The 27009-nt window shown below is 44.0% G+C and overlaps 1 protein-coding gene across 17 annotated transcripts in view; it reads right to left on the bottom strand.

Moving 5' to 3' along the window:
* The window catches only part of PROM1 (prominin 1), a 264828-nt gene extending 238472 nt beyond the window's left edge, over positions 1-26356 (bottom strand). For 9 of the 17 annotated variants that reach the window (XR_013220081.1, XR_013220090.1, XR_013220083.1 and 6 more), the window contains exon 1: positions 26027-26224. The gene's annotated coding sequence lies outside the window, so the exon portion shown is untranslated. Of the gene's footprint in view, positions 1-26026 lie in introns of all 17 variants that reach the window. The other 8 variants (XR_013220092.1, XM_077280018.1, XM_077280020.1 and 5 more) reach the window with 4 other exon arrangements.
* Positions 26357-27009: the final 653 nt, after the last annotated feature.

The following is a 27009-nucleotide window of genomic DNA, read 5'->3' as shown; positions in this document are numbered from 1 at the left end:
GCCTAAGGCAGCAAGGGACGACAACACAGCGCTAGAAGGAAGGCTTCCAACCCCACCTGGCAAGGTGGACTCCCACCTCGCTTCCAAGCCGGCCGGACCACACCAGCACCCTTGATCTGGTACCCTGGACTGTGGCTGCCTGAATTCTACAGTAAAAAGGTGAAGAGACTGCAACCCTGTATCCTCCGTTTCTTGCTACACCATCTACCATCTTTATCTATACACCGGGAGCCCTGAGGACCCAGCTTTACCTGTGGGAAGCCATACCATCCCTGCTGCCACAATATCACCTCACCCCAGAGGACCCCTTTAAGCAGCGTTGGTCACTCCTGACCGAATACCACAGGTGGCATCATGAACATTTATTATTTTACAAATGTTATTCAAACCGCTTTAAAGGCATTCCCTTTTACTTGGGAGCCCAGGGCCACGGACCAGGTCGCTGCGACACATCCCTTTAAGTACTGGACCCAGTAACGAGTACCCCACGGCCATGGTGGGCGCTCCATACCAATCTAGAACTTCTCTCAGATCCCATAGGTAAATGATAACTTCTTACTAGAAAACCCTTTTAATTTAAGGTTCTTGGGCTGCATTGCAAAACGTGTAACAGCCTCTACACTGACCAATTGCCGTTATATTACTGGTGTCTTCTGAGGTGAAGAATAGACATTTGGGTTCTGTTAGTTTCTGGGTGAAACTGCTTCCTCACAACCCACAACAGCTACATTATGGCTGTGTATTGTTATATTATATACTCTTCACTTATAGAGAGATCCCTTTATAGGGAACCTGACAGCACGATCCACTATCCACTATCCCAAACTGTTTTATAAGGTCATAGTTCTTTCAGAAAGATAACGTCATCCACCCCTTTGATATAATCTGTCGCTCCCTAGCTAAAAAAATAAAAAATAAAATAAATAATTAAACAAACTGATGATTTGATGTATATGCAAATGAATCTTGAGTGATCCGGGAATATCAAAGCACTTCCCTAATCTATGTCCCCAGGACTATTCTATAGTCCTCTGCTTGACTGATAGTAGTGAGCTGTCAGTCCCACAGAGGAAGGTGGATATGAGTGGGGAATAGACCCAGGAAGACTTGAGAAGGGCTTTGACACTCCCAGACCACTTAACCCCTTTACCACCTTAGACATATAGGTACATCTAAGGGGGCCTTCCCCTGTTTGCTATGGGCTCCGACAATGAGCCCATAATTTGTCTTGCACATGTCACCTCATTTCATCAGCTGACACATGCCCCTAACAGCTGCAGGTGGAATCACGATCCACCCACAGCTGTTAACACGTTAAATGCTGCTGTCAATCTCTGAAAGCGACACTTAATATGATCGCGTCGGAAGCCCGTAACTAATCCTGCCCATGGGTCGGTGAGCAGGGCTGCAGGTGATAGGATGATCGCAGCTTCTAGTCTCCCATGGAGACTTTTGAAGCAGGTAAAAAAATGTTTTTAAAAAATTTAAAAAAAATCTAAAAAGTATAAATCACCCCCCCATTCAAAATAAGACAATAATAAGAAAAAAATGCACATATTTGGTATTCGAAAAAGGAGGTGATCCAGCTCTTTGTTTCTTTAAAACCCATCATTTATTGAGGCAATACTTTAAAATCCAGCATCATATCATACATAAAGCATAAATGTCACCAGTTACTCCAGGGATCCATAAGCAGATGCGTTTCAAGCTTAGTGGCTCTTATTTATTGGAAGCAATGAATGGATCACCTCCTTTTTCGATTACTAATCCTGCTGCACTACAGACTCTCCGTGCCCTGGTTCCTTGACATCTAAGGGGTGAGCTGACCTTTTTTCTCTTATTTCTTTACATAATTGGTATCGCCGCGTTCAGAATTGCCTAATCAATATATAAAAAGAATTAATCCAATTGGTAAATGGCATAACAAGAAAAAAAAAATCAAAAAGCCAGAATTACTTTTTTTGGGTCACCGCAACATTGCATTAAAATGCAATAATGGGCGATCAAAAGAACGTATCTCCACCAAAATGGTATCAATAAAAACATCAGCTCGCCACGCAAAAAATAAGCCCTCGCCCAGCCCCAGATCACGAAAAATGGTATCGGATAATGGCGACTTTTTTTTTTTTTTTTTTTTTTTTACTTTAGATTTTTTTTTCACCACCCACTTAAATAAAAAAGAACCTATGCTTGTTTGGTATCTACGAACTCGTAATAATGACCGGGAGAATCATAATGGCAGATCAGTTCTAGCATTTAGTGAACATGGTAAAAAAGCAGAACAAAAAATATTTTTTTTTTGCAATTTCACCTCACTTGGGATTTTTTTCCCATTTTCCAGTAGGAAAATCGATAGTGTCGTTCAAAAGTACAGCTAGTCCCACAAAAAACAAGCCCTCGCATGGCCATATTGACGGAAAAAAAGTTATGGCTCTGGGAAGAAGGGGAGCAAAAAATGGAAACTCAAAAATGGAAAAACTCAAAGGGGTTAAGCGTCATATGAATGAAAAGAGCAATTTTTTTTTTTTTTTTTGGTCAGGGATCAGCAAATTGGTTTAGTTTAGGTGTGGATGACATCTTTCAGAGAGAAACAGGACTATATAAAACGTTTTTTGGGGAAAATTGATGCTACTGATACATTTCCTTTAAAATAAATCCATCAAAACAGACAATTAATAGAAAATGTAGATTGTGAAAAAATTCCTCGATACACCAGTTATAACAGTGGAGGTTAGATAGGACACGGACCTAAATGTGAATCCTTTATTTAAGAGCTGATTCTGAAAATATCAATTTACGGTAACCCTCTTAGCATTAAAAATCCACATGAAATCGTAAAACAATACCTTCCTTTATTGATGCTGCCAAAGGTCGGCTGTGAAATAGGATAGTAGATGAAAGGTTGGGAAGCCGACTCTCTTAACATGGGATTATCCTGACAATAGTCCCCAGAGACAAGAAAAATCTTACTTAGTTTCCGAAACCATTCAAGTTATAGTAATATATGTAAAGATACAGCAAAGTTATCAGCAGCATCAAAGTGCTACATATAGTAGAGAGGCCATCACTCACCAAAAAGGGTAACGTGTCTTTTAGATACACCATGTTCCAAATTATTATGCAAATTATATTTTTTTCGGCTTTTCCTAAATGGTCGGTGCAAATGACAGTCAGGCTAATAAAAGTCATCACCCGTTAGTGTATACATCGAATTTTATTGAAGAAACCTCCCAATGATAACAGTATAATCTCCAAAATGAATAAAAACTCAAAATGCACTGTTCCAAATTATTAGGTACAGTAGAATTTCTAAACATGTTTTAACCCCTTTCTGACCTCGGACGGGATAGTACGTCCGAGGTCAGAAGCCCCGCTTTGATGCGGGCTCCGCGGTGAGCCCGCATCAAAGTCGGGACATGTCAGCTGTTTTGAACAGCTGACATGTGCCTGCAATAGCGATCGGTGAAATCACGATCTGCCCGCGCCTATTAACTAGTTAAATGCCGCTGTCAAAAGCAGACAGCGGCATTTAACTACCGCTTCCGGGCGGCCGGAAATGATCGCATGATCGTCACATGATCGGAGGTCGGCGATGCTTCAGAATAGTAACCATAGAGGTCCTTGAGACCTCTATGGTTACTGATCCACGGGCAGTTGTGAGCACCACCCTGTGGTCAGCGCTCACAGCACACCTGCATTTCTGCTACATAGCAGCGAACATCAGATCGCTGCTATGTAGCAGAGCCGATCGCGTTGTGCCAGCTTCTAGCCTCCTATGGAGGCTATTGAAGCATGGCAAAAGTAATAAAAAAGTAAATAAAAATGTGAAAAAAATAAAAAAATATAAAAGTTTAAATCACCCCCCTTTCGCCCCATTCAAAATAAATCAATAAAAAAAAAAAAATCAAACCTACACATATTTGGTATCGCCGCGTTCAGAATCGCCCGATCTATCAATAAAAAAAGCATTAACCTGATCGCTAAACGGCGTAGCGAGAAAAAAATTCGAAACGCCAGAATTACATTTTTTTGGTAGCCGCGACATTGCATTAAAATGCAATAACGGGCGATCAAAAGAGCGTATCTGCACCAAAATGCTATCATTAAAAACGCCAGCTCAACACGCAAAAAATAAGCCCTCAACTGACCCCAGATCATGAAAAATGGAGATGCTACGAGTATCGGAAAATGACGCAATTTTTTTTTCTTTTTAGCAAAGTTTGGAATTTTTTTTCACCACTTAGATAAAAAAATAACTTAGTCATGTTAGGTGTCTATGAACTCGTACTGACCTGAAGAATCATAATGGCAGGTCAGTTTTAGCATTTAGTGAACCTAGCAAAAAAGCCAAGCAAAAAGCAAGTGTGGGATTGCACTTTTTTTTGCAATTTCACCGCACTTGGAATTTTTTTCCCATTTTCTAGTACACGACATGGTAAAACAATGATGTCTTTCAAAAGTACAACTCGTCCCACAAAAAATAAGCCCTCACATGGCCAAATTGACAGAAAAACAAAAAAGTTACGGCTCTGGGAATGAGGGGAGCGAAAAACGAACACGGAAAAACGGAAAATCCCAAGGTCATAAACTGAAAATGTTCATTTGTGGAATTTGCAGCATTAGGAGGTCACATTCACTGAACAAAAAAGCTATTTAACTCCAAAACATTCTAACAGGCCACGTTACATGTTAACATAGGAACCCTTCTTTGATTTCACCTTCACAATTCTGGCATCCATTAAACTTGTGAGTTTTTGGAGAGTTTCTGATTGTATTTCTTTGCATGAAATCAGAATAGCCTCCCAGAGCTGCTGTTTGGATGTGAACTGCTGTTTGGATGTGAACTGCCTCCCACCCTCATAGATCTTTTGCTTGATGATACTCCAAAGGTTCTCTATAGGGTTGAGGTCAGGGGAAGATGGTGGCCACACCATGAGTTTATCTCCTTTTATGCCCATAGCAGCCAATGACTCAGAGGTATTCTTTACAGCATGAGATGGTGCATTGTCCTGCATGAAGATGATTTTGCTCCTGAAGGCACGTTTCTGCTTTTTATACCATGGAAGAAATTGGTCAGTCAGAAACTCTATATACTTTGCAGAGGTCATTTTCACACCTTCAGGAACCTTAAAAGGGCCCTTACCAGATGTCTCCCCATGATTCCGGCCCAAAACATGACTCCTCCACCTCCTTGCTGATGTAGCAGCCTTGTTGGGACTTGGTGGCCATCCACCAACCATCCACTACTCCATCCATCTGGACCATCCAGGGTTCCTCGACACTCATCAGTAAGCAAGACTGTTTGGAAATTAGTATTCATGTATGTCTGAGCCCACTGCAACCGTTTCTGCTTGTGAACACTGTTTAGGGGTGGCCGAATAGTAGGTTTATGCACTACAGCAAGCCTTTGAAGGATCCTACACCTTGAGGTTTGAGGGACTCCAGAGGCAACAGCAGCTTCAAATAACTGTTTGCTGCTTTGTAATGGTATTTTGGCAGCTGCTCTCTTAATCCAATGAATTTGTCTGGCAGAAACCTTCCTCATTATGCCTTTATCTGCATGAACTCTGTCTGTGCTCTGTTTCAGTCACAAATCTCTTCACAATATGACAATCACTCTTGTTCATGAAATATCTAATGTTTTCATACCTTGTCCAAGGCATTGCACTATTTAACGCTTTTCAGCAGCAGAGAGATCCTTTTTCTTTCCCATATTGCTTGAAACCTGTGGCCTCCTTAATAATGTGGAACATCATTTTTAAGTACGGTAGTTTTCCTTTAATTAGAATCACCTGGACAACTAATTATCGCATGCGTTTAAGACTGATTTCAGTGATCCATTGAGCCTTGAGACACAATATCATCCATGAGTTTATTTGAAAAACAAAACAATTAAATTTTTATGACACTTAAATCCAATTTGCATAATAATTTGGAACATGGTGAAAGGTAAGAAAAGGAAAACAAGACGATGTGAATAAGTATAACTATCCACATTTGTGAAGCTTCACATTGAACAGTGAAGTAAACACTTGTTGAGTGTAAGCAGGGGCTAAATAGCAAATTACAGGCTTTAAAAGGGTATAAACAAGAACATTTTTTTTATTATGGGCCTAAAATCTAACAGGCACCGGGCACCGTTTCATCTGGATGCAGAGTAGAGAAGTGAAGATTGCCTGTAAACGCAGGAGCGTCTGGACACTGAACCAGAGCAGGGAAAATCCAATCACTCATCTACAGTGATGGGCAAACCCGAATAGAAAAGTGTGGGGTCTGTACCAAGCACCTTCCTACCTACTGGGCACAGATGCTGAACACGTACCTCTCCAGGAAGTCCGTGTTACTGTGTGGGTTCGGCACCCCGAACATCAGGCGTTTCCCACTGTGTCATGCAGAGAAACACTGGCAGCTGTGATCGATGGTAAGAGTATTACTACCAGTCAGAGAGCTGTGTTTCCCACGCTGTTTGATGAGGCCGGTTTCACACGTCAGTGGCTCCGGTACGTGAGGTGACAGTTTCCTCACGTACCGGAGCCACTGACACACGTAGACACATTGAAAATCAATGCATCTGTGCAGATGTCATTGATTTTTTGCGGACCGTGTCTCCGTGTGCCAAACACGGAGACATGTCAGTGTTCGTGGGAGCGCACGTATTACACGGACCCATTAAAGTCAATGGGTCCGTGTAAAACACGTACCGCACACGGACGTTGTCCGTGTGCAGTCCGTGTGCCGTGCAGGAGACAGCACTACAGTAAGCGCTGTCCCCCCCACATGGTGCTGAAGCCGCCATACAGCGTTTGCTGTAGAGAAGATATGAATAATCCTTTTTTTTGTTTGTTTCTCATGTTTAACATAAAGATCCATGTCCCCACCCCCCTCTCACCCCTTGTGCGCCTGCCCGCTGTTATTAAAATACTCACCCGCCTCCCTCGCAGTGTCCTGTCCTGGCCGCAGCTTCTCCTGTATGCGGTCACGTGGGGCCGCCCATTACAGAAATGAATATGCGGCTCCACCCCTATGGGAGGTGGAGCCGCATATTCATGACTGTAATCGGCGGCCCCACGTGACCGCTTATACAGTAGAAGGTGCGGCCAGGACAGGAAGCAGCGCCAGCGAGGGAGCCGGGTGAATATTTTAATAACAGCGGGCGGGCGCACAGGGGGTGGGGACAGGGATCTTTATGTTAAACACCAGAAACAAAAAAAAAAGGATTATTCATATCTTCTCTACAGCAAACGCTGCTGCAGAGAAGATATGAATGGCGGCTTCAGCACCACGTGGGGAGGACAGCGCTTATCTCTAGCGCTGTCTCCTGCACGGTGCGTGTGGTACCCAGTCGGCACACGGGCGGCACACGTGTGCCGCACTGATGTGCCACAGAAACGCACGGGCACACGGACACAGATAATTACGGTACCGGAATTATCTGGACGTGTGAGACTGGCCTGACAGTGTGAGCCAGCAGCAGCGACCAGCGGAAAAAGTTCACCTAAGGTCACAGGTGCTTGCTCATGAGAGAATACTACTCATCAGCCTACACCTGCTGTTGCTGATAACAGTGAGAGCAGGCGCCACTGATGGGAGTATTCAGCCGGCACCTGCACTATGAATAAATGTTGAAAAAGAAAATTACATGGGGGCTGGTATTCTCAGGCTAGTAAGGGGCTATGGATATTGCCCTCCCCCAACCTAAAAATAGCAGGCCGCAGCCACTCATAAAAGGCACATCTATTAGATGCGCCAATTCTGGCGCTTGGCCCGACTTTTCCCACTTGCCCTGTGGCGATGGCAAGTGGGGTTAATATTTGTGGAGTTGATGTCACCTTTGTATTGTCCGGTGACATCAAGCCCACGGCTTAGTAATAAAAAGGCGTCTATGAGACATCTATCCATTACTAACACCATACATATTGTAAATAAAAAAACACCCAGAAGTCCTTTACTTGAAATAAAAATCCAGGTTCTAGTACCCAAACTAAACTTTTTTTTTTTTTTTTTTTAAATGTTCTGCCGAACCCGCCAGATCCGAACATACAGGGGTTAACCCATCACTACTCATTTCTACTCGGCAGTTGCTTTACTGCACCTTTATTATTGAAAACTAAAAACTTCACTTTAAAGATTTATTAATTAGCAAATTAATGATCAGTGCGGAAAACTGACAACGTGGGTCCTCGGGCAGGAGAGGGTAGATTTGGACTAAGGGCAGAATTATCAATTTAAATATGCATAATTAAAATGGTGTCAGCCACGTGACATGTTTGAGTGGATTTTTTGCATTTTTGTATCCTTGTTAAATTCACTTTCTTGATACAAAAACAAAGTGATCACAGCAGGAGGAAGAAGATGACAGTCTGTTAGACTCGTCTACAACACATTTTTACTTTTTTTTTTTTTTTTTTAATTGTTGCGTTTGCCGTACCAGAGGAGTGATTGCATCATTTCAGAAGTGTGAGAAACCAATTAGCTTGTCACTATTAATCAGTAATTACTGCCCTGTTATGTGCTGGAGGTGATACCTCGCACAGTACATTAGTCTCTTTGCGGGTTGAACCAATAACAATGAAAGCGCAGCCCTATGGGTATATTCATGTGTTGGTTTTAATCTGACGCTTACTTACTGCTGAATTCTTCAGTAATCCTAGTCTGACACTCATATTTATGCCACATATCTGAACTTTGTCATCTAAGGAGGCTAATTCTCTGAGCCTCCAAACTGGATCTGCAGAAAAGCAAATGGCTACTTATTTTTGTGGCTGATTTACTTCTGCTGTGCCAAAAATTTTAGCCTTTTTTTTTTTTGCTGTATGTCAATAGAGTTACAAAAAAATCCCATTTATGTGCATTGAAGAAGGCTTGACGTCTGTGTGAAATCCTGATGAGGCATCTATATTGTAAAATCCAGAGATATTACAAAAAAAAATACTTAAGCTGCCTATACGTAAGAAACAACAAGTCTGAGGAATCGACGAGGACACTATGAGGTCCCCATACTTGGAAATATGAGGCGCTTCATGGATATTCAGCCCAACTCTTTTGCAATAACTGTACGACCTTCTATCAACTTTGAAGACAAAGTGAAGGGAGGATAAATATTGACAATTATACGGCTACTTTTAATATAAAGTTAAATGAGGAAAGATAAGATACTTGTGACCTTCGATTTCCCACTTAGCAGGCAAGTTTGACCCCCAAGAGTAGAAGGTCTTTGGAGAACCTTTCAATACATGTGCTATAGTGGGCAGATTTAGCTGCCATCTTAAAAGTGTTCTCCGAGGTAAAGGACAAAGAGGAAGGAAACTGATAAGAAAAAAAAGAAGGAGAAGAAAGGTAAATAAAATGTCATTATTAACCCCTTAACAACCGCCGATACGCCTTTTAACGGCGGCCGCTAAGGGTACTTAAACCACAGCGCCGTTAATTATCGCACATCGGAGGACAGAGAAATAGGGTCCCGATGGCCTCCGATAGCCCCCCAATACTCACCTATCTCCCCCGGTGCTCCTCGTGGCTCCCGATGGGCGCCGCCATCTTTTTTCCGGGGAAAAAATGGCGGGCGCACGCGCAGTGCGCCCGCTGCCTGGCACCCGGAAGTTCTTTGGGGTCTCGGCTGCCGGGGGTAGCCGAGACCCCAAAGAACATGATCGGGGTCGGTTTGCACCGACCCCTGTTTTGCGATCGCCGGTAATTAACAGTTTACCGGCGACCGCAAAAAAAAAAAAAAAAAAAGCGATCTGTAATTCTCTGTCCTCTGATGTGATCGCACATCAGAGGACAGAGAAATAGGGGGATTCGGGGACCCCATCATACTCACCCGGTGTCCCTGGATCCTCTTCCGTCTCCTCCTGCCGGCCGGCTTTTTCCTGATGGCTGGCGCATGCCAGCAGGAGAGACGAGTTGGGGCTAAAATTAGGGTTAGGGTTAGGGCTAGGGTTAGGGTTGGGGCTAAATTTAGGGTTAGGGTTAGGCTACTTTCACACTAGCGTTTTTTGGCTTCCGTCGCAATGCGTCGTTGGAGAAAAAACGCATCCTGCAAAAGTGCTTGCAGGATGCGTTTTTTCTCCATTGGCTTGCATTAGCGACGCATTGCGACGGATTGCCACATGTCACATCCGTCGTGCAATGGATGCGACGTGCTTTGGTGGACCGTCGGCACAAAAAAAGCTACATGTAACTTTTTTGTGCGACGTGTCCGCCATTTCCGACCGCACATGTGTGGCCGGAACTCCGCCCCCGCCTCCCCGCACCTCACAATGGGGCAGCGGATGCATTGAAAAAACGCTTACAACGCTAGCGTCGGTACGTTGGCCCGACACACTGCGATGGGCCGAGTAAGACGCTAGTGTGAAAGTAGCCTTAGGCTTCTTTCACACTTGCGTCGGTACGGGGCGGTCGCAATGCGTCGGCCCGACGTACCGACGCACGTTGTGAAAATTGTGCACAGTTTTTCAATGCATCCGCTGCCCAGTCTATGTCCTGGGGAGGAGGGGGCAGAGTTACGGCCACGCATGCGCGGAAATGGCGGACACGACGTACAAAAAAAAGGTTACATTGAACTTTTTTTGTGACGACGGGGCTAAAGTTAGGGTTGGGGCTAAAGTTAGGGTTAGGGTTAGAGTTGGGATTAGGGTTAGGGTTTGGATTAGGGTTGGGATTAGGGTTGGGATTAGGGTTAGGGTTGGGATTAGGGTTAGGGGTGTGTTGGATTTAGGGTTTTGATTAGGGTTATGGTTAGGGTTGAGATTAGGGCTGTTTTGGGGTTAGGGTTGTGATTATCGTTAGGGTTGTGATTAGGATTATGGATCGGGTTGAGATTAGGGTTAGGGGTGTGTTGGAGTTAGGGTTGGAGTTATAATTTGGGGGTTTCCACTGTTTAGGTACATCAGGGGTCTCCAAACACGACAGCCAATTTTGCGCTAAAAAAGTCAAATGGTGCTCCCTCCCTTCTGAGCTCTGCCGTGCACCCAAACAGTGGTTTACCACCACATATGGGGCATCAGCGTACTCGGGATAAATTGGACAACAACTTTTGGGGTCCAATTTCTCCTGTTACCCTTGTGAAAATAAAAACTTGGGGGCTAAAAATCTTTTTTGTGGGAAAAAAAATATTTTTTTATTTTCACTACTCTGCATTATAAACTTCTGTGAAGCACTTGGGCATTCAAAGTTCTCACCACATATCTAGATAAGTTCCTTGTGGGGTCTAGTTTTCAAAATGGGGTCACTTGTGGGGGGTTTCTACTGTTTAGGTATATCAGTGGCTCTGCAAACGCAACATAACGCCCGCAGACCATTCTATCAAAGTCTGCAATCCAAAATGGCGCTCCTTCTCTTCCGAGCTCTGCCGTGCGCCCAAACAGTGGTTTACCCCCACATATGGGGTACCAGCATACTCAGGACAAATTGGACAACAACTTTTGGGGTCCAATTTCTCTTGTTACCCTTGTGAAAATAAAAACTTGGGGGCTAAAAAATCTTTATTGTTAAAAAAAATATATTTTTTATTTTCACGACTCTGCATTATAAACTTCTGTGATGCACTTGGGCATTCAAAATTCTCACTACACATCTAGATAAGTTCCATGGGGGGTCTAGTTTCCAAAATGGGGTCACTTTTGGGGGGTTTCTACTGTTTAGGCACATCAGGGGCTCTCCAAACGCGACATGGCGTCCGATCTCAATTCCAGTCAATTTTGCATTGAAAAGTCAAATGGCGCTCCTTTGCTTCCGAGCTCAGCCATGCGCCCAAACAGTGGTTTACCCCCACATACGGGGTGTCGGCGTACTCAAGACAAATTGTACAACAACTTCTGGGGTCCATTTTCTCCTGTTACCCTTGGTAAAATAAAAATTTGGAGGCAAAAATATCATTTTTGTAGAAAAAATGCGATTTTTTTATTTTCACGGCTCTACGTTATAAACTTTTGTGAAGCACCTGGGGGTTTAAAGTGCTCACCACACATCTAGATAAGTTCCTAAAGGGGTCTAGTTTCCAAAATGGTGTCATTTGTGGGGGGTCTCCACTGTTTAGGCACATTAGGGGCTCTCCAAATGCGACATGGCGTCCGATCTCAATTCCAGCCAATTCTGCATTGAAACAGTCAAACGGCGCTCCTTCACTTCCAAGCTCTGCGGTGCGCCCAAACAGTGGTTTACCTCCACATATGGGGTATCGGCATACTCAGGAAAAATTGCACAACAAAATTTGTGGTTAAATTTCTGTTTTTACACTTGTGAAAATTAAAAAAATGGTTCTGAAGTAAAATGTTTGCAAAAAAAAGTTGAATGTTCATTTTTTTCTTCCACATTGTTTCAGTTCCTGTGAAGTACGTAAAGGGTTAATAAACTTCTTGAATGTGGTTTTGAGCAGCTTGAGGGGTGCAGTTTTTAGAATTGTGTCACACTTGGTTATTTTTTATCATATAGACCCCTCAAAATGACTTCAAAGGTGATGTGGTCCCTAAAAAAAACATGGTGTTGTAAAAATGAGAAATTGCTGGTCAACTTTTATCCCTTATAACTCCCTAACAAAAAAAAAAAATTGTTTCCAAAATTGTGCTGTTGTAAAGTAGACATGTGGGAAATGTTATTTATTAACTATTTTTTGTAACATATCTCTCTGATTTAAGGGCATAAAAATACAAAGTTTGAAAATTGCAAAATTTTAAAAATTTTCGCCATATTTCCATTTTTTTTCATAAATAATCGCAAGTAATATCGAAGAAATGTTACCACTAACTTGAAGTACAATATGTCACGAAAAAACAATCTCAGAATCAGCGGGATCTGATAAAGCGTTCCAGAGTTATAACCTCTTAAAGTGACACTGGTCAGAATTGTAAAAATTGGCTCGGTCATTAAGTACCAAATTGGCTCTGTCACTAAGGGGTTAAAGGGTTTGTCAACTACTGAACAATGTCTTCTTAACTTCTACTGTGATTCAAATACAATATGAAAAAAAGTTATACTTACCTTACAGACCAGCACTGCTCCTGCGATGTCAGTGCTGTGATTCCTGGTGGTCACATTACATTATTAGGTCACATGAATGCTGGAACTAATCAGATGTCCACTCTGACGGAATAGAGCTGAGCAGCGGCTATTGATTGGCTGCAAAGGTCATGCAACATACTGTGGCAATTTCACATGACCGCCAGGAATTGCAGCACCAACATTGCAGGAGTGGTGCCAGTCTGGGAGGCAAGTGTCAAGATCCCACTACTCACTGTGTCTTAGGGACGTAGTGAGTGACAGCTCAGCTGTTCTATGGATTGCATGGGTATGCTGGGCTGTCAGCATTGTGAGTGACTGCTCGGTCATCCTATAGTATGCAGAAGCATGCTGTACTGTCACTATTGTGTGTGGGATTTCCTTGCAGCCTCATAGGCCAGGCCTGCTGGGAATCCTCCAGGTATCACCTTTTCAGGGTGATTACTCGGCCATTTAGCTGGCTGGCTATGCTGAGACTATTGCCAGCTGTAGCTTTCAGCTCAGTGGTGTGTTTGCTCTGTACTCTGATCCTTGTTGCCAGACTTTGGATTTGCCTTTTGACTACCCTTTGTATTATCCCTTTTGCCTTGACGCACTCTGAACTTGGAATTCTGACCCCGGACTGGGACCCGACTACACTTTTGTTTCTCACATCTCTTTCTGATGTACCCTTCTGGCTTTTGTCCTCCGACTCCTTGACTTCCCCCGACTCACGGCTTGTCAGTGAGAAGTGACTCAGCGTCACAGTAAGTATATGAGGGTTTTTTCAATTACGTTATGTTACAATTCCTTTAATAATTTCCTAAATACCTTTGATACTGCAAATTGCATGTCTTAACTAGTAAGGTAAGCATTACATCCCAGAATGTTAATAGTACAAGTGTATGTGAGCATGGCCAGTAGTAGCTCCGCTGCTGTGACCTTATGATAGATGCACAGTATGTGATATAAGTTATTTCCAAGTAGCAGCCTCTCAGCATTCAGAAAGACAGCAGTGTAAGCAGTCTCTTCTTACCTCGGCACCCGTCAATAGAAGAATAGCTATGGGCAAATCAACAATGAAGTCACTGGACAAGGTCTTAAAATCGAGGAACATTTCACTGGCGATGAAGACACAGCTCATACATAGACTGGTCTTTTCTATAGTAAGATATGGATGAGAAACTAGGACGACAGAGAAGCAAGACAGAAGAAGACTCATCGCCTTTGAAATGTGGTGCTGAAGAAGGATGTTATAATAGGTGAGAGAAGTTATATAGCACCAAGCTATAAAGACGCTAACAAAGATTTTGTACTTTCATATGAAACACAGCATTATAGGATTGTATCGTGGTGCATAGGCTCAGATTAGAGGAGAGTTCACATGTAGTAGAATCATAGAATGGAAGAGTTAGAAGGTATCTCCTGGGTCATCTGGTCCAACCCCCTGCTCAAAGCAGGATTCACTAAACAATCCCAGACAGATGTCTGTCCAGCCTCTGTTTGAAGACTTCCATGGAAGGAGAACTCACAACCTCTCGTGGCAGCCTGTTCCACTCATTGATCACTCTGTCAAAAAGTTTTTTCTAATATCTAATCTGTGTCTCCTCCCATTCAGTTTCATCCCATTGCTTCTAGTCTTTCTTTGTGCAAATGAGAATAAAGATGATCCTTCTACAATGTGACAGCCCTTGAGATATTTATAGACAGCTATTAAGTCTCCTCTCAGTCTTCTTTTTTGCGAGCTAAACATTCCTAGATCCTGTAACCGTTCCTCATAAGACATGTTTGCAGACCAGTCACCATTCTGGTCGCTCTTCTCTGAACTTGCTCCAGTTTGTTGATGTTTTTTTTTTAAATGTGGTGCCCAAAACTGGACGCGGTATTCCAGATGAGTTCTGACCAAAGAGGAGGAGAGGGCAATAATGACTTTGCGTGATCTAGACTGTATGCTTCTGTTAATACATCCCAGAATTGCCTTTGCCTTTTTTACTGCTGCATCACACTGTTGACTCATGTTCAGTCTGTGATCTATTAGTATGCCCAAGTCTTTTTCGCATGTGCTGTTGCTTAGCCCTATTCCTCCCATTCTGTATATGCTTTTTCATTTTTATTGCCCAGATGTAGTACTTGCATTTTTCCCTGTAAAAACCATTCTGTTAGTTGCTGCCCACTGCTCCAGTTTATTTATATCTTTTTGAATCCTCTCTTTCTCTTCTTAGTAGAAGTATGAAAAGTAGCACTTGACAAATCCTTTTTCTAAAAAGTCCTTTAAACCATAGAGTGGGATATACTTGTGAGGAAAGATGTTATCAATATCATGAATGGCAAAAAGAATATGCAAATCAATTTTGCAACAAATCAAGCCAGACATGTAACTCGAAGCAAGGATCGCCAAGCTACGACTTGCCTACTTCGGACACATCATACGAAGAGAGCAATCACCAGAGAAGGACATAATGGTCTGAAGAATAGAAGGAGCAAGGCAAAAAGGAAGACCAGCAACCCAATGGCTTGATACAATCAAGATAACAGCAGTGAAGAACCTGCTTGACCTATCTAGGCTTGCACAAGATCGATCTTCCTACAGAGTGTTCATACATCAAGTCACCAAGGCTTGAGATCGAGCAAATGGCTGTTAATAATAATAATAATAATAATATTAATAATAATAAATCAGTTAGAGCAGAAGGACAGCAGTGTGAGCAACCTCTTCTTACCACAGCACTCCTGGTACCTCCAGTATTAGATCACATACACATGGTGGACAGCAGTGTGATAAGCCTTAAAGGGATTCTCCGGTCTGAATTAATAAGTCTGCCGTCACTCTGTGTGATGGCAGACTTATGAATAACTCCCTTGCACACACTGTGCACTGTGAGGATTCACTGGTTTCTTAACCGGGATGGATGGGTACGCATGTGTTATGAATACTCCCGGCCAGAGCATCTCTAGAGGACACAGCCTTTCTCCATAGATTTTTATTGAGCTAAACCGTGCCCCATCTAGTGACGCGGCCGTCCAGTTGGCGCGACCATCTATTAAGCGTAGCCTTACGCAATACAATACAATACCTACCAGTCATTCCCCGCTCAGAAACTGGTGAATCTTCGCAGTGCAAAGTGTGTGTGCTGGAGGGATTCATAAGTCTGCAGTCACACAGGGTGACCGCAGACTTATCAATTTAGACCGGACAACCCCTTTACCTTACCACAGCACTCCTGGTACCTCCAGAATTACATCAGATAGACAGGAAGGTTAGCAAGGTAAGCAGCCTCTTCTTACCTCTGGTATTCCCAAGAGAAGAGCATGGAGTTTCCTACCACACATATACACTATCTTATTAACCTTCCAGGACAGGTTTCTGTTGGTGCAACAAGATAGAAACCATTTTATTTTTGTAGTGATTACCCGCCTAGACAAAACAAGTGTGATTTGATAATTAAAGCTATTTAGGAATAAATTACTAATGATATTTTCTTTTCTTTTTTTCAGTTCCCGAGAAATGGTATATTCACAGGAACTGTACCACTGTACTCCTTATGGGTGACAGTCCAAATGGTTCTCCTTGCATGCATCATTAAGGACAACCCCTTCTTAAACTAAATGTCCGGTACTGATAAAATAATGAATCCTTTACTTACCTCCCGTGCCACCTCCGTTCCAGTAGTGTCAGCACTCGCGGTCCCAGGGCTGTGATGAAGTGTTTTGACACATGACGCTGGCGCCCAATCAGAGCTGGCGTCACGGTCTCCGCGCACGCACTGAACATGAAGAGGAAGTCCGGGCTGCAGCTGGTCCCTGACTTCCTCTTCATGTTCAGTTTGTACGAAGGCAGAGACAGTGACGCCAGCGCTGATTGGGGACCAGCATCACAACACCGCATAACAGCCCCGGGGAGAGTGAGTTCTGACACCGCGGGAACGGCGACTACACGGGAGGCAAGCATAGGCTTTATTATTTTATTAGGGCCGAACATTTAGTTTAACAAGGAGGTGTCCTAGTAGTGGACGAAACCTTTAATAGTACTGGTTTCCTCATTTTGAGCAAAGGAATTATTTACACCTCTTTTAGTTACCCTCTTGCGGAGCAGCTATAGCCATTTGTGAGGAAATCCACACTGATGTTATTGATCACATACTATTCACGTGTTCAGTCTTCTGGATTGGAGCAATCACTTTGATATCTAGCTGACACCCACACAGTGTGAGCTGTTAGACAGTCTCGGTGGGCTGTATATACAGCATATTCCTCTACAAGTGTCTTTTATAGTAATGATTACAGACAGGAATTCTTTCTGCCATCTCGCACATATTTTACATTTGAAAAACCTCCTGACATAAACATTAAGATCAATCAATTTGTGACATTCCCAAGTCTTCATACCTTTGCGATAAAAGTGCACAAATGATATCACAGGTTAATCACTTCTTACTAGTTACTGACATTAACAATCGCCAATTTAATCATAGACATTAATCGTTAATGAAGTCAAGCAACAAAGGACACAGAGAATGAATAACATAAGTCAAGATGCTAATAAATGCAAGAAAAGGAACAATATTTGATGAGTTCATTTGCTTTAAAAAGAGGACCTTTCACCAAATTGTTCATCTTGAACTTGACACACGATATAATAGTGGCTGCAAAACCACTATTATAAAGAAAAAAAAAACATTGTTGTACATTTTTTATTTTTAATTGCGCCTCTACGTTAGAGAGATATTAGCAAAGTAATTGGTAGCTAATGAGTTAATTTTTGTTTGGGTGTCATCAGATAGTTTTCACTGCTGGCATGTATTTCTTCCCCTGTATGACATTGACCAATCCTCAGCAAACAGCAACACGCAAAGAAGAACATACCCCCAATAGCTAAGAGCAGACTACTCCTGAGTGAGACATATAAAGACAGACAGCCTGAACTCACTTCCAAACATTTATAAATACCCTGTGTGTCATTACTGACACCACTGAACTTCCATCTTCTGGCAGTCTGTGTGGGCAGCACAGCTGAGCTTAGCTGTGTCAGATAACATTTCCTTCTATCAGCTCTCCTCCTCTTATGGCATGGTCACACTGCCTATCCTGAGCCAAGAGCTCAAAAGGTATCAGTAGTAGAGTTGAGCGAATTTGATCGGGCGCCTGCTTATTCGGCAAGCTATAGCGCTTGCTGAATAAGCTGCAGAGGGAACCTGGATACATGGAGCGTGCCTGTTGATCAGCTATTAGACTACGCAGCTGCATGTGTTGTGGCTGTGTGATAGGCACAACACATGCATGGAGAGCCTGTGTGTTGACACATGCAGCTGTGGTGCCAAACAGCTGAGCAGCTGGTGCTCTCCACGAATCCAGGTTCCCTCTGCAGCTTATTCGGCAAGCACTATAGCTTGCCGTATAAGCAGGGACCCGATCAAATTTGCTAAACTCTAGGCAGTACCTGATCTCACCGCAGAGCCATTATAAGTTGGGCAAAAGAGACATAAATGGATTACTGACACCTTTGAGCTGTCATGTCCAGACAGTCAATAGAGGGGGAGGGACAGTACAGCTGAAGTGACAGTGCTATTAGAGGAGGAGAGCTGATATAAGGGTTTATAATGTGACACAGCTAAACTCAGCTGTACTAACCCTCTCCCAATACTGTCTGCCAAGAGATGAAAGCTCAAAAGATGTCAGTAATGACACTCAGGTAGTTTGCTGTACTCACTGCAACTTGTAATCACACTAAAGGCAGAGCAAAATTAAAAATTTAGCAAAACGTCCTCTTTAATAAGAGCTCGTACATGTGGCAAAGCTTTTTGTGCGGTGCAATGCTATAAATATCTGATAGTTGCACTTCCCAGAGGTGGCACCCGAGTATATCTCCAGAATGGGGTTCCCTCAGCTCAATCTCTGTCACAGCCCAGTAGAGAGGTGGTTGCCTATGTCCTTCTCCCAATTGACTTTCATGAGCATTCTGAAATAGTCTGCTGATAGTACAGGAGGAGGCAAAGCTCAGCTGAACGCAGTGTCCTTGGTGGTGGTGATGATACAGGTATGTGAAGAAACATCTGGACTCAGTAGCGTAGCTACCGGGGGGCAGAGGGTGCGGGCGTCCCGGGCCCGATGCTCTGAGGGGGCCCACCCCCATTGGCAGCACGCCGATACAGTTACATTCTACGGCAGAGCAGGGAGAATCGATCTCCCTGCTCTGCCGCTATGGGGCCCCTGAGCAGCCGGGGGGGGCCCGGTGCCAGCAGTGGGCCCCCTGCCGTCATCGGAAGATCAGCTGCACTGGCATTAAGCCGATATAGCTGATTGCAATGATGGGAGAAGGAGCGCTGTCATGATTAAGGGAGCTTAGTCTCCAGAAACGCGTTGAGATTCTTACCCATATGGTTCGTGCTGAAGTCTGTATCCTCTATGCCTAAAAGTATGTGAATAAAGAAAACTCTTTTTTACGGATTCGGTGAAGCTGGACATTCTTTTCTTTTTTGTGCTGCCTTATTACAGGGTCTGCCTATGGGGGCTGCCGTATGCTATAGAGTCTGCCTATGGGGAGTGCATTATACTATATTGTGGACTATTTGGTGCATTATGCTACTGTATATGAAGGCTATCTAGGGGGCCATCATACAGTATGGAGATTACAGTGTGGGGGTCATACATTGTTGGAGCCATCAAACAGTTTTGAGGGCTACTAAGGGGCCAGTATACTGTGTGGGTGCATTATACTGTGTATAAGAGAGCATCATGCTGTGTATAGGGGAGCTGTACAGGCGGGAGACTCGGGACTTTATTAAATGTAAAGTGGGCACTTATTGTTATAGGGGAACTCAGGTTACTGTTGCTATCAAACGGGCACACAGAGGGCATGATTACTTTCTAGGGCCAAAATATGGGCACTGTTTTCTAGGGCACTTGCACCTGGCATTACTATATTGTAGAGAGTTGCTTTAGAATTTAGAGGGCACAGAGAACCACACAGCAAGTGCAGTAATAGGGTCACATAAGGCAGCAGGGGCTCAGCATTGGGGTATCAGCAGGATGAGGAGTTTCTGCAGGTTGGGAATAGATGGTGATGGATGGAATATGAGAATATGAGAAGTGAAACGTGTCTTTGCTGTATTCTGTGCAGACGAGTCCTGGCTGGAAGAAGTTGCCATGTCGGTCTGGGTCAGATGGAAAAACGGGAAAAATGAACGATTCCATCAGAAAGAATGTCAGCGGTAAGTCATTATCTGTAACTGTGCTGTGATCTCTTATATGTTCTGCAGGGCTGGTATCTATCACTGACCATATGGCGGTAATATCTATGTTGATCTTTATATAGAGATTATCTTCAGTAACAGTGCGGTCATCTGCTGAGGTTCTCCTCCACTATAACGCTAAGTGCACACGTCGCAGAATTGCCACGGAAATTTCCGCGGCAATTCTGCAACTCCTGCCACGGGTATATCGCATGCGGAATTGGCATGCGTATTCCTGCTAAAAACTAGCGTTTTGCAAGCATAATTAGCTTGCAGAATGCTAGTGTTTTCCAAGCAATCCGTAGCATCACTTGGAAAACTGTTTGACAGGTTGGTCACACTTGTCAAACATAGTGTTTGACAAGTGTGACCAACTTTTTACTATTGATGCTGCCTATGCAGCATCAATAGTAAAAGATAGAATGTTAAAAATAATTAAAAAAAATGGTTATACTCACCTTCCGAAGGCAGCTGATCTCCTCAGCGTCTTCCGTTCCTATAGATGCTTTGTGTGCAGGACCTGCGATGACGTGTCGGTCACGTGACTGCGACATCATCGAGGTCACGTGACCGCGACGTCATCGCAGGTCCTTCACACAAAGCATCCATGGGAATGGAAGCGGCCTCGTGCACCGCTGAGAGGCGGGAAGACTCCGGGGCCATCAGAAGGTGAGTATATCACTATTTTTATTTTAATTATTTTTTTTTTACCAATTATATGGTGCCCAGTCCGTGGAGGAAAGTCTCCTCTCCTCCACCCTGGGTACCAACCACACATGATCTGCTTACTTCCTGCATGGTGGGCATAGCCCCATGTGGGAAGTAAGCGGATCAATGCATTCCTAGGTGTGCGAAATCCCCGCGATTCCGCACAAAGAATGAACATGCTGCGTTTTTTTCTGGAATGCGATTCTGCTCAGGAAAACAACGCAGCATGTGCACAAAAATTGCGGATTGCATTCTATTAAATAGGATGCTTAATGTGAGCGTTTTTTTCGCGGTTTTATAGCGTTTTTATAACGAAAAACCGCGAAAAAAACGAACAGCCTTAGGCCAGTCTCACACGTCCAGATAATTCCGGTACCGGAAACAATCGGTACCGGAATTATCCGTGTCCGTGTGCCCCTACGTTTCTGGTGTACATCAGTGTGGCACACGTGTGCCGCCCGTGTGCCCACTGGGTACCACACGCACCGTGCTGGGTACCACATGTACCAGCATCTGGTGCTGAATCCGCGATTCATATCTTCCCTGCAGCAGCGTTTGCTGCATAGAAGATATGAATAATAGTGTTTAAAAGAAAGATCTATCTGTCCCCCGCCCTCCCACCCCCTGTGCGCCCCCCCCCCCCCGCTGCAGGGGTGGAGCCGCATATTCATGACTGTAATCGGCGGCCCCACGTGACCGCATACAGTAGAAGGTGCGGCCAGGACAGGACACTGCGAGGGAGGCGGGTGAGTATTTTCTGAACAGCGGGGGGGGGGGCGCACAGGGGGTGGGGGGGGCGCACAGATAGATCTTTCTTTTAAACACTATTATTCATATCTTCTATGCAGCAAACGCTGCTGCAGGGAAGATATGAATCGCGGATTCAGCACCATGTGGGGGGGACAGCGCTTACTGGAGCGCTGTCTCCTGCACCGCACACGGAGAATGTCCGTGTGAGGTACGTGTTTTACATGGACCCATTGACTTTAATGGGTCCGTGTAATACGTGCGCTCCAACGAACACTGACATGTCTCCGTGTTCGGCACACGGAGACACGGTCCGCAAAAAATCAATGACATCTGCACAGATGCATTCATTTTAATGTGTCTACGTGTGTCAGTGGCTCCGGTACGTGAGGAAACTGTCACCTCACATACCGGAGCCACTGACGTGTGAAACCGGCCTTAGGAAGCGTCACCCAGTTGTAATCAAGGTTAGGGGCCCACTCAGAAGTTTCGCGCCCCCCGAACCAAAACCCTAGGTACGCCTCTGATAGAAACACTTGAAGGTGTCACGCTCGGGTGGGGACAGCCGCCGGCCAGTCCGTGCACTGCAGTCCGATTTATACGGCCGTGTGACTGAGCCCCAATCATGTGGGCCCCGATTGTGGCTTACAAATACTAATAAGATTAATGACCAAAACACTTTTGTGTTAACGTGGTCTTAAACAATGCATAAACAAATCATCCAAATATCAGTCCCTTCCAAAACTTCAACCCGACAAATGGCAGGCAGTGCAGGGCTGATGAGCTGGTCCATCCCGTTTTTCCCTGATTCAGCAGGTACCTCGGTAACACCAGCTTCTCTTCTTTCACTGTATGTTAGCCCCCACAATGCTATTTGTAGACTGAGCTGATGAGAAGGAGGCAGACGATGGTAGCGCTGCACTCATACTGTTTTCCATGTGTTACAGTATACAGGGTGTAGTCACTTGTAGTCACATAGTAAGCATTTTCCACCCACGTTGCAATTAGTCCTGGCTGCAGTGGCCTGAAATCCACAACAACAATGCAATGGGTGAAATAGGCTTCAAATCCAGAGGGGGGAAAAATAAGTCTTCAACCTGCTCTCAATGCATTGTGATTATTGTTCTGCTGCATATACAGATAACGATTCCCAGTCACAGGAACTGAACTGGAGATTTTTGCTGTGATTCCTACACAACCTGCGAGAGGATCCATTCACCTGTGGCGGCAGAATCACCTGTGGCGGCAGAAATGTTGCAGAAATTTTTGCCAATGAAAATCAGCTCCATTCACATGAATGGAGTTGTTTCTGCAGCAAACATACAGTATGGATTGTGATCAAGACCCATTAACACGAATGAGAGACTGCCGTAAAAGTCTCGGAAACAAATCTGTTACAGGTAACCTTACCCTGAAAGGCCACATTACTGTCATAGCACAGCAGCGGTTTACCGCTAATGGCCGCAGACCGTGTGGCTGCTATGGGGCTCGAGACTCGGCTGGTCCCGGTGCCAGAGTTTTATGTGTGGATTTTCTCCACAGAATGAATTGTATGAAATGTGGAAAAACCAGCAAATTATAAAAAAAAAAACCATAGGCATTTTTAGCGCATTTCATTTACCCTACGGAAATGTAGTCCACAAATGACTGAATCAATAAAGTTTTGTCAACTTCAAATACCAGGAAGTATAAAAAACAAAGCAGCTTTATTTAGGACAAGATGTACCAAAAAAGGGATAAAAACCCATGTTAAAAAAAAAAATGCAAGTGACCTAAGGCAAAACCAGGAGAGGAACAATCAGAGGAAAAGTATAATAGAAACACATCACCACTTCTGTATTTATTTCCCACTCCTGGTTTTGGCTTACTGATACTGAGGTAAAATACTGACCAAATGCTGAAAGTGTGAACGTGGCCTTACGGTTTCTTAGATCCATGCACACATGAGCTTTAAAAATGGATCCGTGTCTCCAGTGTGTGACAATCAGAGCTTGTCCTATTCTCATCCGTTTTACACATTCTCGGCCATTAAAGTCTACAGGGACCCATATAAAATAGATGGCAGACAGATGACACTTTGTACTTGTGGACTTCAGAGATCCATTTGGGTTCCATTTGTTTCCTCAGACTCGATGAATTAAAAAAAAACTTTCACAGTCTGCCTCTTTCAGTTAAAAAAAAAAAAAAAGACCTAATGCCACTAGGAAAAACACGTGAGGGAAAATAAAGCAAAAAAAAGGTATTTTTCTCTCAGATGCTGAATATAGCCTAAGACCGGGATCACACATACACGAGATACGGCGGCGTCTCGCAGGTGAAAACCGAGCTCTGACGCCGGCACTCAGGAGCGGAGCGTGCAGCCGCACAGCAATACGTGGAGCTGCACGCTCCGGAGTGCCGGCGCCAGAGCTCGGTTTTCACCTGCGAGACTCGGCCGTATCTCGCGTATGTGTGATCCCAGCCTTAGGGCTCATTTCCACATGCGAGGCACACGTCCGTATCTCGCATGTGGAAACCAAGCTGTGGCGCCGGCACTCAGGAGCGGAGCTGTGCAGCTCCATGTGTTCCTATGCGGCCGCACGCTCCGCTCCAAAGTGCCGGCGCCAGAGCTTGGTTTCCACATGCGAGATACGGACGTGTGCCTCGCATGTGGAAATGAGCCCTTAGGGCTCATACTCACTTGCGAGAAACTCGGATGAGTCTCGCACGGCAATACTCGGCACTCAGGAGCGGAGCGTGAGGCTGCATGTATTGCTATGTGGCCGCACTCTCCGATCTGAGTGCCGGGTGCAGTGTCGGGTATTGCCGTGCGTGACTCATCCGAGTTTCTCGCACGTGAGTATGAGCCCTTAGAAACACTTTTTAGGCTATATTCACACGTACCTTTTTAGCACATTTGTTTTCAACAGGCAAAACCTGCTTAAAAAAAAGCCGGTTTTGCTGTCTCTTGTGCATGCTGATAAAGTTTAGTGCCTCCCCCCCCCCAATTTTTTTTTATGCAACTTCCTTAAGGTTTTTGCGCCAAACATCCAGCAACACCTGATACCTGCGTTTTTTGCTGCGTTTTTGCACCTAACCCATCATTTCCTATGGGCGAAAAGCGCTGAAACTAACGCTGAAATAAGCGACGTGCTGAAGTTTTAAAAAACGCAGCAGTTTTCCAAATCAGTGTGTCATGAGATTTCTGAAATCACAGACTTTGCTGGTGCTGTAAAACGCAGCTTAAAATTTTAATTGGAAAACGCAACGTGTGAACATAGCTAATGGCGTGTTCACATTTAGCAATTTTCGGTGCAGAAAAAAGATGCTGTATTTTACAGTAGCAGCAAAATAAACAAGATTTGTCAAATCTCATGCACAAGGCTAATTTTGCGTTGTTGTTTTTTTTTACCTCTGGTATGCTTTAATTTTAAATCTGCAGTGTCAATTGTTTCAGCATTTTTTGCTTCATTTTTCTACCCGTTTAATCAAATGCATAAGATGCATATCAAAAATGTTCAAAATTTACTTAGCTTTTTTTCCCTGCACAAGAAGACGCTGTAAAAAAAAAAAGCACTGTGTGAACACACTTCTACTCTATCAGCTTCGTTTATCATGGCCTAGAAATTACCTTTGGAGCGATCAGCAGTGGTCTAAAATATGATTTTTTAGAAAAAAATAGTCTGCAATTTTTTTTTCTAAACCCACTTGTTACCGCATGGAGATAAAGTGAAGTTTTTTTAAATTTGCAATTTCTAATTTAATTGATTACTGCAGTGTGTGCAGCTCCTGGCAGAGCAAGAGTTAACAAAGAGAAGGCGGAGAGGGCACCTACCCCAGGTGTTCCCTAGGAGGTCCCCATCCAGGTGAATAGGGGATTTTCTCAATTACAACTCCCAGTGGATGGCGGACCACCCCTCATGCTGCTTCCCTGGCATGTGAGATCCCAGCGGGAACAGCAGAATCATTATTATCCCTCCGTCTCTAGGATTCAATCCCACTCACTGTGTTTAAGCTGGCGTGAAATGATATTAACGGAAGGGGACGCAAATGCTTGTCGTAAGGACAACAGGTGGATGAGGCAAATCTGCTGGGGGGGGGGGGTTGTAGTTCAAAGCAAATTTTTGCATCATTGCCTGGTAATAAACTGGTTAATTGCATTCATCTCCTTTTGGATGTTACTATTATTTAAAGCGTTGCCTGTCCTGGACCGGTGACAATGTGATACTTAGTCCCGCAGTGTCAATCACAGCACCAGCCATGCAGAATTATTCACCTGTCCTCCAGCAAGGACATCATCCCAGCGTGGTGACTTACTGGGGGATGCGGTGACCCCAGGATAACATGGCATCACATAGGATGTAAGAGCAGGCAGGTATCAGACTTACCTGGGAGACATAGCCCCCCTGGAGCAGAGGACCAGATGCGTCAGTGCCATGCAGGAGTGGAATGTGCTCTATGCCATGGATGAGATGCCCCCCTGGGGTCAGGAATGACTTCCCGGATCTATGGCAGTGCCTAGCTGCTAGGTCTCCTCTCCTGCAGTGAGTCTATCTGCTGCATCCTCATTCAGCACTCTGTAGAAGGAAGAGTCATTCTGTTTCAACCCAATGACAATCTTCAATGGTGTGCTGAGACCACCCAACTATGAATTATTCATGATCTAGTTCTCAGGGGCTCCACATCCAAACCTCAGACAGAAAGCTCTCCGCCGCTGCAAGGTGGATGCTTTCCTCTCGCTCTCTTTATGCATGGGAATTTTAAGAGGCGGAATTTCAGGGAAAAGAACGCAGATGTGACAAGGTGACACCACCTGTATGTCTTCTGCCAGATCTCCTGGTGGGAAATATATATACTTTACCAGAGAGAAGGGTAGATTGTAAGTTCTCGTGAGCGGGGTCTTTTATTTCTCAAAGGATAAGTTCACACAAGCGGATAAAAAAAAAAAAAAGAGTCTGATTTTCATCCAGAAAAATAAACGGATAATTTTTCATCCTTATCGTCATCTGTTTTTATACATAAAATAAAAATTAACGAGCGTAAATTCAGTTTCTTGTGTTAATAAGGGCAATGTATCTGTGAAAATCGGATACTATATGAATGATCCATTTGGGAATCAATTTTTTTTTTTTTTGGCGCACCCATAGACTTGGTTAGGTGAATCCCAAATACGAAAGAAATGAGTACACGCTGCGATTTTATTTTTCACGCAGACATCTGAGCAGTCAAACTGAAGAACAATAGTCCTGTCTGTGTGATGACAGTTTTTTTCACGACAGGACTCGAACCGAAAATGATGTGAACGAACCCTAATGGTATATGCATGCCTAGTTTTTAATGACTTTTTCAGGCTGAAATCTCCAGACTAAAA

The sequence above is a fragment of the Ranitomeya variabilis genome, chromosome 1, assembly GCF_051348905.1.
Source record: "Ranitomeya variabilis isolate aRanVar5 chromosome 1, aRanVar5.hap1, whole genome shotgun sequence".
Lineage (NCBI taxonomy): Eukaryota > Metazoa > Chordata > Amphibia > Anura > Dendrobatidae > Ranitomeya > Ranitomeya variabilis.
Note: the sequence above shows the minus strand (reverse complement) of the source record. Positions and strands in the feature narration are given on the sequence as shown.